Below are 14,494 nucleotides of genomic sequence, written 5' to 3'. Positions count from 1 at the left end.
TCTACATACAACGCACTACCAAACTGGTCGTTCAACCCTATTTAAGAAGCGCAAGATTCTTAGCATTCCAGATGTCAAATGGGAAGACATTGGAGGCCTTCTTTGGTGAGCAATTTGTTCATTTGTAATAAGAATATTAATATGCCAAAAGGTATAAAAAATCAGTTTAAATGGGCCATTATGTCATTCCACTACACTAAGGTCATGTTCGTGTTCTTATATATGATATGGATTTCGAGCTGGACCCACCAACATGACCATTTAGGCTTAGCGGTGTGGGGTAACACCCCTAGTCACCTCAGTTGGGTGGTGCCCCCAACACCAGCCCCCTTTGCCAAAAAGGGCTCCATTCTCCACTTCCGTATCTCAATGGTGAGCGCCAAAGCCTGGTGTAGTGGGGGCCACCTTGAGTGAGCCAATCGGATTTTTTTCTTCAAATGGGGCGCCATTGTTTCCCTAAAACCTACATGGCGCTTACGTTACGCAATAAAGTCCTAGTGTCTTTGTGCCACACCATCCAGCCTTGGTATCCTTATGTCAAAATTAATTCTGAAGCAAGAAAACCTCATCAAAGAATAATATGTATAGAGAACATATCTTTGCATAATGGAATATAATTCTTACCACCAATTCACTCCCATTAACCCCACCAACGTATCTATTCAGAAGCTCAGAAGCCCTTCATGGTAAAAAAAATGTATATTATAAATTTTAGGGTATAAAAAATCAAGTTGATAAAATACTGAAAGGAGTAATGTAATGTGTATGAAATTTGCTCATCTCTACAAGCAACAACTTTGTTATTTAGAAATTAATAACAACTTAAAATAATTGATTGCAACTATGATAAATTGATATTTCTAACACAAACAAACAAAAATTATGACAGGATCCAAATTCTATTGAAGAAAAACCATCCATTTTTTCAACTGTTTGCACTAACTAACCTTTCCTTAATTTTCAACCTTTAAAACCATTTTTCTCAAAATCGGATTTAAAAGCAAACCTACATGTAACTTAAGACATGTGTACAATCGAAAATTTTATGGGTTGTCTGGTTTATTTAAGTAGAAATGTTCTGGTATAAAGAGAGAGAGAGAGAGAGAGAGAGGAAGAGAGAGAGCCACATAAGTAGAAATGTTGTGGGTTATAGGGAAGAGGCGAATCAAAACTGTGGGATTGGGGGTATTTAAATTGAATAAATATGTATAACAAATCAGAAATATAATAATTTATTAAAATGAAATTAGGGAGGGACCATAGTCAGAACTCAAAGTTATCAACAACCCTTACCACCACAGATAGACTTGTACCCTATCGTACAGAAATGGTATCGTACAACATAGTATTGATGCTAACATTTAACTAAAACCAAAATCAAATACGGTATCGTATATGTTTAGTCGGTATCAGTACTGTACCATAAAAAGTCCTAAACATGCATAGTACCACATAGTACCAACACTTAAATTAAGTTAAATTTAAAATCAAATACCGTACCTTATATGTTCGATCGTTATTGGTAAGGCATCGGTATTATACCCATACTCATTCCAAAATTAATCATTGCTACTTACCACTAAAAAACAATATTATATATATATATATATATAGAGAGAGAGAAAGTATAATGTACTTCAAGGCTTAACCTACATTAACATACATGACAAAAATATAACGTGCGTTATTATCATAGAACGTGCGTGATTATAATCCCATGCGTGATTATGTGGTCCCATGCGTGATTATGTGGTCCCATGTGTAATTATGTGGTCCCATGCGTGATTATACCTCTGATCCAACGGTTACCATTGTCTCCTACGTGATGTATGATAAGGCTTTTTGTATGTTAACCTTACTCTATATATATATATATATATATATATATATATATATATATCTATATATATATATATATATATATATATATATCTATATATATATATATATATATTGTCACACCCGCTCATAGGCGGAAGCGCAGGTGGTGCACTTAATTAGTTTTCATTGCATACGATGTAAGTAAACAAACTAAATGAATAAAATACGTACGATGTTCATCCATTCATCAACAAGAAATAGTTTATAAGTCGTAAGTTGTTCTCAAAAGACATCACAAGTTATATTGTTTTATAAAAAGACTTGTACAAAAATAAAGTTTTAACAGATCGAGGTTTTGCGTTCCATCTTTCGCACAAGGGCGGGAAATGTGAACCAAATCCTCCAAAAGGATGACATCGCTTTCTTGACCTGCTCGTTCTTGATTCATGAAGTGCAAGGATCCACTAGTTGCCTGAAATACATATAAGTTTGAAAAGTCAACATAATGTTGGTGAAATCATGCATTTGAGTTCGTATTAAATGAATCTTCAAAACATTTGGAAGTTATTGTATCGAAAACCAGTATGTAAAAGTGTGGTATGTAAAGCGTCTATGAAATCGTTGATCATTAATGCTTTGCAAGGACATTAATATGTTTGCCGACATAGGAAGCAATTGTATTTGCTTAATTATTTTAATTTTGGAAGATTTCATCTCCTAAACCAAAAATAAGATTTTTATGGAAAGCGATACCATCTTTAAATTCAAATATGACAGTTATCTTTTATACTTAGATGATCACCATTTTACATTCACATTTCATTCGTTTTGGATTAAACATGAAGAAATTCTTGACGCTATGTTTTATCAGTTAGTTTTTGAAAAAAAAAATGAATACTATGCATTGTGTTTTATTTCATTATGAGTGGAATGAGATTAATCATGAATAAATTCCTTTTGTTGTAATAATCATGGTTTTGAATTAAACATGAAGAAATTCTTGACTTTATGTTTTATCAGTTACTTTTTGAAAAAAAAAATAATGCTATACGTTGTGTTTTATTTCGTATATGAGTCTGTTACAATAAGCATGAAATTTAATCATGAAAAATTCTTGACGTTGTGTTTTAGCTGTTTGTAACACACATAAAACACACCAGCGTCTTCTGAAATAAGTTAAATAACACATAAAACACGCCAGTGTCTTGACGTTGTGTTTTAGCAGTTAGTAACACACGTAGAACACAGTAGTTTCAGAGGATAGATGATACGTGGTCGAAAACCTGTGTTCGTTAATGTTTAAGTTCATGTATTTGCTTAACTTTTAATCTCGAATAGCCTACTTTTAGTGGGATTTGTGTTTTGCAGGTCTTACGGAGTTTAAGGAGCTATTTGGGAGCTTTACGAAGCACTGGGAGCGAACGGGATCAACTGGGGATGTGAAATGAACAAAACCGGGTTAATCACAAAGATTGGATGTGTTTTAGGGGATGTTAATGGATTTAAAATGAGTATATTGGAAGATGGCATGATAGAGGGCTGAATTACGAGTACGTGGGCGAAAACAGTGAGTAAAACTGAGCTATAACGAAAAAGTTATGAAGAAAACAAGAAATCAGGAAATCCGCATTTACAGGGGGCGTCGGGGACGCCCTAAATGGCCGTCGGCGACGCCCTCCCGATTACTGTGTCGCAAAATTTATCTTTTAATGTTTGGGGACGGGTTGCAAGGTTTGGTTTGACCAATTTTCGGGGGTTACGAGTTGGGGAAGCTGAAAACACCATCTGGGAACCATTCTTGATCATCTTTCTCATCCCTAACCCATCTCTAACACCAGCACTACTCTCCTTCACCTCTAACTGTAATCGAATCACCTTCACCATCATTATCAAACCCTCTACCATCATCCCCAATCGATTCTCCACCAAACCCTAACACCTACCCTCCATCAGTCCTCCAAGACTCAAGGTCATGGCGCCATGTTCGTGCTCATCATCCGGTATCACGCGTCCATTCAACCATGAGCGGCTAGTCTTGTCGGTTTCACCCCGGTGTAGATTGTTGTAAGAATTTTAGGGTTTATGCATTTGTATTTTGATTTGATTTTGTGACAAGTTGTTTAGTATTTGAACCCTTTGATAGTTGTCGTGCATTTGAATTGAATTTGTGAATTGTCGAATGATTATAAAATTTGACTTTTTGAAATGAATTTGTGCACTTATGCCTTATCTTAGGTTAGGATTTACATGTCTGAGGTAACGAAGTGCATTACGGTTCGTTGTCTATGGCGTTGATAGCAATTGGCACCTAAGCTTCGTGATAGTAATCCGTTAATCACTGTATGCAATTGAATCAAGTTAAAACGTGTAGGAACCCTAGGTCTTGCAATAATCGAACCGGGTGTGGAACTTGTCTCTAATTTCTTGTTTTAATCATTTAGTAATTTAGTTGCAATTTTAGTTAATCACAAGTGTTTTAGATAATACCAATTGTCGGGTCACTCTGATTTATTTTCCAACCAAAGAAACTTATAAAAAAATAGCAATCTTCATAATCACATTGTACATTTTTGTAAATAGTCTAACTAGTCGAACAGGTCGTGCGATACTGACCACATGCTCTTCGTGGATTCGATACCCGACTTACCCTAGCTACCTAGGTTTAATTGGGTTTTTGACTGATCGGGACGACACGGTCACGTCAAAATGGCGTCGTTGTCGGGGAGCTAGTGCGCTTAGTATTTCATTACTTGTTCGATTTTTGTGTTAGTTTTCTTTCTTGTATTTTTGTGATTTTACTTTGGGTGGTCGAGCTTGTTTGTGCAGGTACATGTTTTGCAGGTACCATCTTTCAATATGAATTGGGTAGATGATGATCCGTGTGAGTGTTGAGGAAGCGGAGAACATCTATTAGAGGATTGCTTTGTTTTCTACGAAAACGTTCAAGCCTACAAGGATCGGGAAGACTACCTCAGCGGATTGTATGAATATAGGAGGGCGGATTATGAAGATTTCAATGGTCCATCCTCACATTATTCATACGCTAGACCACCACCACCACCAACTTATCAAGGATACTACTATTCAGAAATGGGTTACCATTATGAGCAAGGGCAGGGTTACAACAACTATGAACCCAAATTACCACATTTCTCAAGTTACCGGGAGGAGTATGATGATTATTATAATGAATACCCTCATCCGGCATCCGATGAACCTCAAGATTCAATAAGTTCCAAGCTCGATGCAATCATGAATGCCATCATTACTTCAAATCAAGAGATTAAGATGGAACTGGAGAAGGAACTTGAGGTGAGAAATAAAGCTCATGAAGCCTTGGCAAAGAATGTGGGTCAACTCGCTGAAGAACTGGCTCAACTTAGACGAGACCAAGAGGTGTTGGCTAATGGTACCTTGGTTGATGGTGATGTGGTGGAAGAGGTTATAGATCTTCCAGAGCAAGAAAATGAATGTTTGAACCGAGCGGAAGACATAACGCCGCGAGACGGGTCAGAGCCAAAAGTGTTGATGCACTTGTGTCTGTACTTTGTCTGTATTCGGTCTGTATATAAACGATGTCCTAAGTTAGTCTGTAAGTTGACCAAGTCAACTATCCTCCTAGTTTGACTTGGCCAACAGTTAACATATGTTTGATATGTTTGTCTGCATCGAAGGATAGCCTCGAAGGATATTGTTGATCCTTCGAGGTGCACGAAAGATAGGCTTCGAATGATAGACCTCGAAAGGTGATCTTTCGAGGTCAATGCTGATCCTTCGATTACCTTGTCCTCGATAGATGATCCTTCGGACCATCTATCGGATCCTTCGACCAGACATCACGGGCTGGGTATATATATACCCATGCAGTGTAGTGTGAGAGATAGACAGATGCACACTTAGAAAGACAGACAAGAGAGTTGAGAGCATTCTGTCCGAAACTCACACACACACACTTTGAGAGTTTGCAAACTATTTGTAAACATTGTGCTTGTAACCGGAACCTTCATACGTATTAATACAGTGGTGTTAATCGGTGAACTCTTGTGTGTTTGTTTCTTTTCTTGCTTCATCTCGGTTTGCCTACTAGCTTGGATTCCGCACTTGCTAGTGGGTTAGTATAACAAGGTTTAGGTTCGTTATCCTCCGCGAAAAGGGACCTACAAGTGGTATCAGAGCTTGGCTCTTTACCTTGTTTAAAACCGGGTTGTTCGAGTTCTTGGTGTGTTTGGACACTAGGTTTAGCACCCGTTTTGGTGGTTTTTCTTGCTTTTCTAAACTGAAAAACGGTTTCTAAACCTTCGGGAGTGTTCAAGGTTGGGTTGGGTAACTTGAAAACTTGTTTTTAAGTGACTTTGATTTTTCCGGCCATATCTCCGGTGTGTTTCCGGTGACCAGATCTTGTTGATAAGGTTGCCATTTTGGGTAAACTTTTTAAAAGATCAAATAGTTGGTGAAAAAGTTGTTGGCAGAACCATCCTTTCTGCCGAAAGTTGGCTCACCAACCACATCAACTTTTCACCAACCTGTCGTACTTTTTGTCAGTGTGTCAGAGCATTCGAAAGATATCCTTCGACATCGAAAGATATCCTTCGACATCTTTCGATCAAAGGCAGCTCGAAAGATAAGCATCTTTCGTTTAGTCTTTCGGAGTCTAGGAATTATCTTTCGTTTCTGGAATCTTCTCGAAAGATAAGGATCGTTCGTGTTGGTGAATCTTTCGAGATTAGTGTTCGAAAGATAAGGATCTTTCATTGTGAATCTTTCGAGACCTGTGTTCGAAACATAAGGAGAATCTTTCGAAATCATCTTTCGAAAGATAAGGATCCTTCGTGTGATCAATCTTTCGAAATCAATCCTTCGAAGTCTTTGTTCGAAACTCAACAGGGATCTTTCGAACCTTGTTGATCATTCGAACAAGCATTGATCTTTCGAACAAGTCTGTATCTTTCGATTCTTAGTTGCTAGTGTTTTTAACAGTTTGTGGTGTGTAGGTTTAGTACGTATATTTGATCAAAATGAGCTGTACAAGTCCATGGGATTGGAGTTTGGACTCACGAAACAATCAAGAGTTAGTGACTGCTGCAGATTGGGCAAAGAGTATGATTCCACAGCCATCAATCAGTCCAAGTCAATGGGCTTTGGTATCCAATCAAAGTCAAAGTCTTCAGAACCTTCTGATTAGTGAGAGTGAAACTGGCAGCAACAATCGTCCACCTAAGTTGAACCATATGAACGATTTTCCATCATGGAAAAACCGTTTTCACACATATGTTCAAGGGCAAAGCACTGATCTTTGGACGTGTTTCATCAATGCGTTCAATACTAATCTTGAAACTGCTGCGTCAACTTCAGAAGGTTATGCAAATATGCTTGAAAATGACAAGAAGGCTTATGAATTGGAGAAAAAGGCCTTTGCCACACTTACTCAAGCACTCAACAAAGACATCTACCATCAGTTCTCATATTGCAAGACCACGAAAGCATTGTGGGATGCCTTAGTTGCTAGAGGAGAAGGCAATGCAGCTGCTCGAAAATCTCGGCATGATTTGTTGAAGAAAGAGTTTGAATCCTTTCAGTTTTTGGAAAACGAGACTCTGAATGATATGATCACACGTTTCTATCATTTGATTAGTGAGATGTGTGCTTATGGAGTTGTCGCTACTCAACAAGAAATGGTGAGTAGATTTGCAGACGCATTACCTCCAAAGTGGAGTTCTTTCATTGAACTGTTGAAACATACTGGAACTATAGATCAAGTCAACATCTATGAGTTCATTCAAAAGCTGGAACATAAAAATGATGAAGAAATTAGGAAAGCGAGGCGTGCTCCAGCTCCTCAGAATACCGAAATGTATCTTCCAGGATTCGATGTTTTGGCAAGATCCGCTGCAGCTCAGCAACAGCAACCTAAGCTGCAGACTGCATTTGTGTCCAATACAAGTTCAAGTTCCTTTCTGTTTCCTCAGTCAACAGCTGCTCCACCACAACCTCAATTCGATCCGAGGTCCTATATTCCTGTTCCAACTCAGCCACAACCACAACCTCAACAACAACAACAGCAAGCTCACTATACAAGCAATCCTCAACCTCAACCCCAAAGTCATCACACAATCCGAGTCGACAACTCAAATCTTTCACACCTTAGCATTGAAGTCGCTAAGGAACATATGGAAATTATCAACACCATGGTCAGTGCATACTGTGGTTTGGTAGCAGGTCAGCTTGGAAACATCAACATGACCAATGAAGATTATGATCAGATCGACAAGGAAGAAATGGAGTTGATGGATATTAAATGGGCTTTTGCTAGTGCAGTTAGAAGGGCGAAAGATTTCATGGCACGAACTGGAAGAACTTCGTTGGAAGGAAAGAAAAACACGAAGTATGGGTTTGATATTAATGCCGTCACGTGCTTTAATTGTGGCGAGAAAGGGCACTTTAAACGTGAGTGCACTCGACCAACAAAACACGGCAATCACAATCCTTTCAGAAACCAGACGAATGTGAATGCCCAACAAGAAAACCGTGAACGGAGGATGGTGGCAGTGAATAACAATCAGGGACAGCCTGGAACTACCAATCACAATCGTGCTTTGGCTGTTCAAGCAGATGAAGGCTGTGACTGGTCAGTGCAGTTTGGTGAAGGTGACCAGGGAAGTGGAACTGCTTTGTATGCTAAGGTCATCGAGCAGGTTCAAAAAGAAGAATCTTCTGGAAGCGATGACAGTTCTGGTTATTCTGGAAGTTCGGATGAAGAAGGCTCTGTTTCTGGGGATAATCACTCAGAGCCTGATGTGAATGAAGAAGGAGATGATGATATTCAGGAGCTACTAAATGAAGCTGATGAGCTTAAATGTCAGAAATCAATTCTGATTAGGAAGGCTGCTACTGCATCAAAGGAAATGGAAAAGCTATTCTCTGAAGATGGAGCTTTTTCTTTTCAATCTGCCTTTATGGCAAACGGCTCAGCCTCTACTAGTCAGGTAACTTCTGAACCTTCTGCTCCTAGTATTTGTAAATCATGTGCTGAGATGAAGCTTGAATCAGAAAAGCTTCATATTCATAACCAGAATTTGGTTATTGAACTGTCGAAATGCAAAGAGGCAAACATGGCTTTAACCCGGAATGAAAAAGAATTTAAATCTGTAATAGAAACTTTAAAGAAAAATGTATCCGAGGTTAACAAAGTAGTTTACCACAAGCAAGTGAGTATAAATGAATATATTAACATTGTGGAAGAAACTAAAAAGCAATTAGCCATTGCCCAATGCGAACATGATGCGATCAAACAGAAATTGGATAGTTATTCTAACTCCAAATTTGTGCTTGGTCACATCATCGATGTTCAACAACTAAAGGGAAATCAGAAAGGCATAGGGTATAACAAATGTCCGCCCCCCTTGATGAACAACTATACCAAGATGCCTGATGAGGAAGAAATGCCTCGGTATGAACCCAGTGTGCCTCTTGATGTTGAGGAGTTTACTACTGGCCTTGGGTTCAAACCGGACAATTCTTCAAACACAGCCTCTAAGGAACAAGAAACTTCACCATCCATGAAGCAAAGTCCTCCAATTATCGAGGACTATGAGACATCGGATGATGAATCAGAAGTGGCTGCAAGTGATCAGGATAAATCACTTAGCAAGATGAAAGGAGTAGATATTCCACGAGAGAATCACATCCTTTGTGATCCTGATACTCCTGAGGTTCCATCTGTCAAAAAGCAAGTGATTGATCCTGTCAAGGTTGATAAGAAAGATGTGTCTACTGTTAAAAGCAGTAATGTGTTGTATACTTTGGTTGGAGATAATAAAATCTACTCAGATCATGTTTTTCCAATTAAAAATGTAAATAAATCATTGATTGATAAAGTCTTTGAAGACAATACAAACAAATTTTTGGGAAAAACACTTCCGGGAATTGTGGTAACACAATGTGATCCAATTCCTAAGGCTGAGATTAGGAAACAATTTGGTAATCAAAAATCTCCAACCACTCAACAACCGACTGCTTCTAAGGGTAAACAACAACAACGAGCTCCAAAGCCAAAGGCTAAGGTTGAATCAAAAGGAGCTCGTTACGTGAAGAAAGGAAAAGATGTTAAGTTTGTAGCATCAAAAGGTACAGATAAAATTGAGACTTTTGAAAACAAATCAAACACTGATTTTGTACAACAAGTCAAGATTTTGAAACGTAACAGTGACAACAATTACACCCAACACACAAACGGGTGTGATGAAAGAGCAAGTACCTCAGGTTCTACAGGCTCAACATCTGGTAGTCGATCAAGTTCTCCTAAGTCTGTTGAAAGGAGAACTTGTTTCAAATGTGGAGAAATTGGGCACATTATCAGAAATTGCCCAAATGCTCCAAAGAAGAAATTGGTTGAAAAAGCTCCACCTGAAACAGTTCACCCTCAACGTCGATCAGTTTCACCTAAACAAGATAAACGAACTGTAAAAGAACAAGAGACTAAACAACGACGTAAGAACATAAAAACTGTTGAAAAAGCTTTAAAATCTGAAGTTAAAACAGTACAAAAGGAACCAAGTGTGTCACAACCTGTAAAACCAGAATCTTCAAAAACTGGTAGGCACAGACAAACTTGGTTACCTAAGTCGGGTGACAATTCAGGGGGAGCAGTTATTCTTGAAAACCATCAAGAGATAGAGCTTACGTTTCGTGATGCCAAGGGACGACCCAAGACCACTAAGGCTTGGGTCCCCATTCTCAACTGATGTGTTTAATTGACATGTGCAGGATGTTCTAGGAGGAACTATTAATAGTCATTGGATTGTTGATAGTGGAGCATCCAGGCACATGACTGGCGACTTACGGCTCCTATACGACGTGAGAAATATAAGAGGAGGGTATGTTGCTTTTGCGGGTGATAAAGGAGGGTACATCACTGGAGAAGGAAGTATCTCCAATGGTATCGTGTGCTTTGATAAGATCAATTATGTGAAGCAAATTGATCACAATCTTCTGAGTGTGTCGCAAATCTGCGATAAAAAGTTCTCAGTAATTTTTGATGATGCTGGCTGCTATGTGCTGAAACCTGGATTCAAAATTCCACAAGAATGGATTCTCTTATCGGCTCCGAGAGTTAATGATCTTTATATTCTCGACATGAGCCAAGCAATTACTACATCTGCACAAGTCACTTGCTTTGTCTCAAAAGCCACAGAAAAGGAGTCTATATCTTGGCACAGAAGAATGGGACACATTCACTTGAGAAAGATGAACCATTTGGTGAAAAATAATCTTGTGAATGGTGTGCCTGTGAGAAGTTTTCATCTACAAGATATATGTGTCTCGTGCCAAAAGGGGAAGCAAACAAAGAAGTCTCATCCTTTGAAGAAAATCAACACTGTCAGCATGCCTCTCGAACGTCTTCATATGGACCTTTTTGGACCTATGAAGCACAAGACAACTTTTGGTGATGCTTATTGTTTAGTAGTTACTGATGACTACTCTAGATTTTCTTGGGTTTCTTTTATGGCACACAAGAGTGAAACTCCTGGCATCCTCAAGGATCTTCTCACTATGTTGGAGAATCTCTATACGTTGAAAGTGAAAAGGATCCGAAGCGACAATGGAACTGAATTCAAGAATCAAGTTATGGATGAGTTTTGTACTTCTAAAGGCATTCTTCATGAGTACAGTTCTCGTTATACTCCACAACAAAATGGTGTCGCTGAGAGGAAGAATCGGACGATTATAGAAACTGCAAGAACAATGTTAGTAGAGTCGGAACTCCCTATTCAATTCTGGGGAGAGGCTGTATCAGCTGCTTGCTACACGTTGAACAGAGTTCTTACAGTTAAGAGACATGGCAAGACTTGCTTCGAACTCCTTCAGAAAAGGAAACCGGATCTTTCTTACCTTGAACCGTTTGGTGCTCCTTGTACTATGATTGAGCCAGATGGAAAGTTTGGTGCAAGAGCTATCGAGGGTTTCTTCCTTGGATATGCAACTCCGAATTTTCGTGTTTGGAATCTAGCTACCAAGAAGATTGAGCTATGGAGCGAAGTTAGGGTTCAAAGGTACACGAGTCCTGTTAGGGCTCCGGGTGATCCGTGGATGTTCGATTATGATGGGCTATTTGACTCCTTCAATCTGCCAACCTTTGACGAAGAATCAGCAGCGGCTCGAATGTTGTTGGAAAGTGACAACGCTGCTGTCTCGCCATTGGTTAGACCTATTGTTGTTGACCCTCAAGCTTCTTCGTCAGTCAACAATATGGTTCAAAATGAGGTCTTTGAAGATGCTGCTGATTATAATGACTCTTCTGAAGATGATGAATATCATGATGCAGCCGAAGGATCTTCAGCTCCAGCTGCTCCTGTTCAAGGTGCCTCTGGTGATACACCTCATACGCAGAATATAGATACTGCTGAAGGGAATGCATCCACCTCTACCCACATTCCTGGTGTGGAGTTGGTTGTTGATCTTAATCTGAATAATTTGGGTATCAATGCTCGTGTACCGGATAATCCTGAAATGAGGATTCACGATACCCATCCCCAGCAGAATATCATAGGAGATGTCCATCGCGGTGTGCAGACGCGTAATCAGCTGAGAAACAACCGGAATGCTGGTTTGTATTCTGCTATAAGAGAATCTGGCCAACAAAATGACTGGTCCTTCGCGTGTTACGTGTCACAAGAAGAACCAAAGTCGTGGAAAGAAGCATTGAAAGACAGTGCTTGGGTTGAAGCTATGCAGGAAGAATTACAGTAATTTCACAAGCTGGGTGTTTGGAAGCTTGTTGAAAAACCTGAGAACTACAAGAAGATTGGCACTCGATGGGTCTTCAAATGCAAGAAAGACGACCGTGGAGTGGTTATTCGGAACAAAGCTCGTTTAGTCGTTCAAGGTTTTCGTCAGATAGAAGGAATCGACTACAACGAAGTCTATGCACCAGTTGCACGTCTGGAAGCTATTCGGATCTTTCTGGCTTATGCCTCATTCAAAGGATTCAAAGTTTACCAGATGGACGTCAAAAGTGCATTTTTACACGGTGTGGTTGAAGAAGAGGTATATGTCGAACAGCCTCCAGGTTTTGAAGATCCTGTCCATCCCGATCGGGTTTGGTTGCTCAACAAAGCTCTCTATGGTCTTCATCAAGCACCACGAGCTTGGTATGCAACCTTATCTACATATCTGCTGGAGAATGGTTTTCGAAGAGGTCTTATCGACTGTACTCTCTTCATCAAAGAACAAGATGGAGATCTTCTTCTGGTACAGGTATATGTTGATGATATTATTTTTGGTTCTACTAATGATGTTTTGTGTAGGAATTTCGAGCGCATCATGCAGGATAAGTTCGAGATGAGTGCTATGGGGGAAATGAATTTCTTTTTGGGCCTACAAGTGCAACAAACGGAGTCTGGGATATTCATCCATCAGACTAAATATGTTGGAGACATCTTGAGCCGGTTCCAGATGTCCGATGCAACGCCCATTGGTACCCCACTGCCAACTAATCACGGAATAACTCCTGACTTGAAGGGTAAACCTGTTAGCCCTTCATACTATCGTGCGATGATCGGATCCCTTATGTACCTCACAGCATCAAGGCCAGACATAATGTACCCAACATGCCTACTTGCCAGATATCAAGTTAATCCGAAGGCCTCACATCTTGCGGCTGTCAAAAGGATTTTTCGTTATTTGAAGGCTTACCCCGACACCGGTCTGTGGTATCCTAGGGATAATAACTTTGACTTGGTCGCATTCAGTGATTCTGATTTCGGCGGATGTAAAATCGACGGCAAATCCACAACGGCTGGATGTCAGTTTTTAGGAAATCGCCTAGTCACATGGCAGTGCAAGAAGCAGACATGCGTCGCTACATCAACATGCGAAGCTGAATACATTGCTGCTTCAAGTTGTTGTTCACAAGTTCTTTGGATCCAACAACAATTGCGGGACTACGGTTTTGAATTCCTAACTACTCCTATATACGTTGATAATTCTGCTGCTTTAGATATCACTAAAAATCCTGTGCAGCATTCAAAGACCAAACACATCGAAATCAAATATCACTTCATACGTGATTGCTTTGAGAAAAGGCTAATCGATGTTGTTAAGGTCCACACCGATGACCAACGTGCCGACTTATTTACCAAAGCTTTTGACAAATCAAGATTTGACTTTTTATTATTGGTAAACGGCATTAAGGTCAAGCAAGAGTAAAACCAACATCGGAAAATCATTTTTGTAAATACCTGTGTGTTTTTTTAAATTTATCTTAGTTTGTTGATTTTAGGGGGAGTAAATCCTAAATCTGAAAATCCAAAAACATCGAAAAATTTCAAAAACACAAAAACAATAGAAAAACAAAAATGAGTTTCCTGGCGAGCAAAAGAGAAAATGATAGTACATCAGTGGTCTATCCAAACCTCTTTAAACCTTAAATGAAAAACGATAAGCAGCTCTATATAAGATGTATCGGTAGGCTCACAATCATTTTAAAGTGTGCAGGGTGATATAAATCTTAATCGACTGAAGACCAGGTGGGAACCACTCATTGGCATATGGTCTTAGTACCGAAATTTCGTTTGATAGATTGCAGAGGTTCTGAGATATTCGGTCTTTATGCTGCTTATCATCTGGGTATCATGGTTGTATCTTTTACCGAAAAATAACGGGGACGCAAGTCTAG

The sequence above is a fragment of the Helianthus annuus genome, chromosome 11, assembly GCF_002127325.2.
Source record: "Helianthus annuus cultivar XRQ/B chromosome 11, HanXRQr2.0-SUNRISE, whole genome shotgun sequence".
NCBI classification, from domain to species: domain Eukaryota; kingdom Viridiplantae; phylum Streptophyta; class Magnoliopsida; order Asterales; family Asteraceae; genus Helianthus; species Helianthus annuus.
This window is presented reverse-complemented; position numbering follows the sequence as displayed.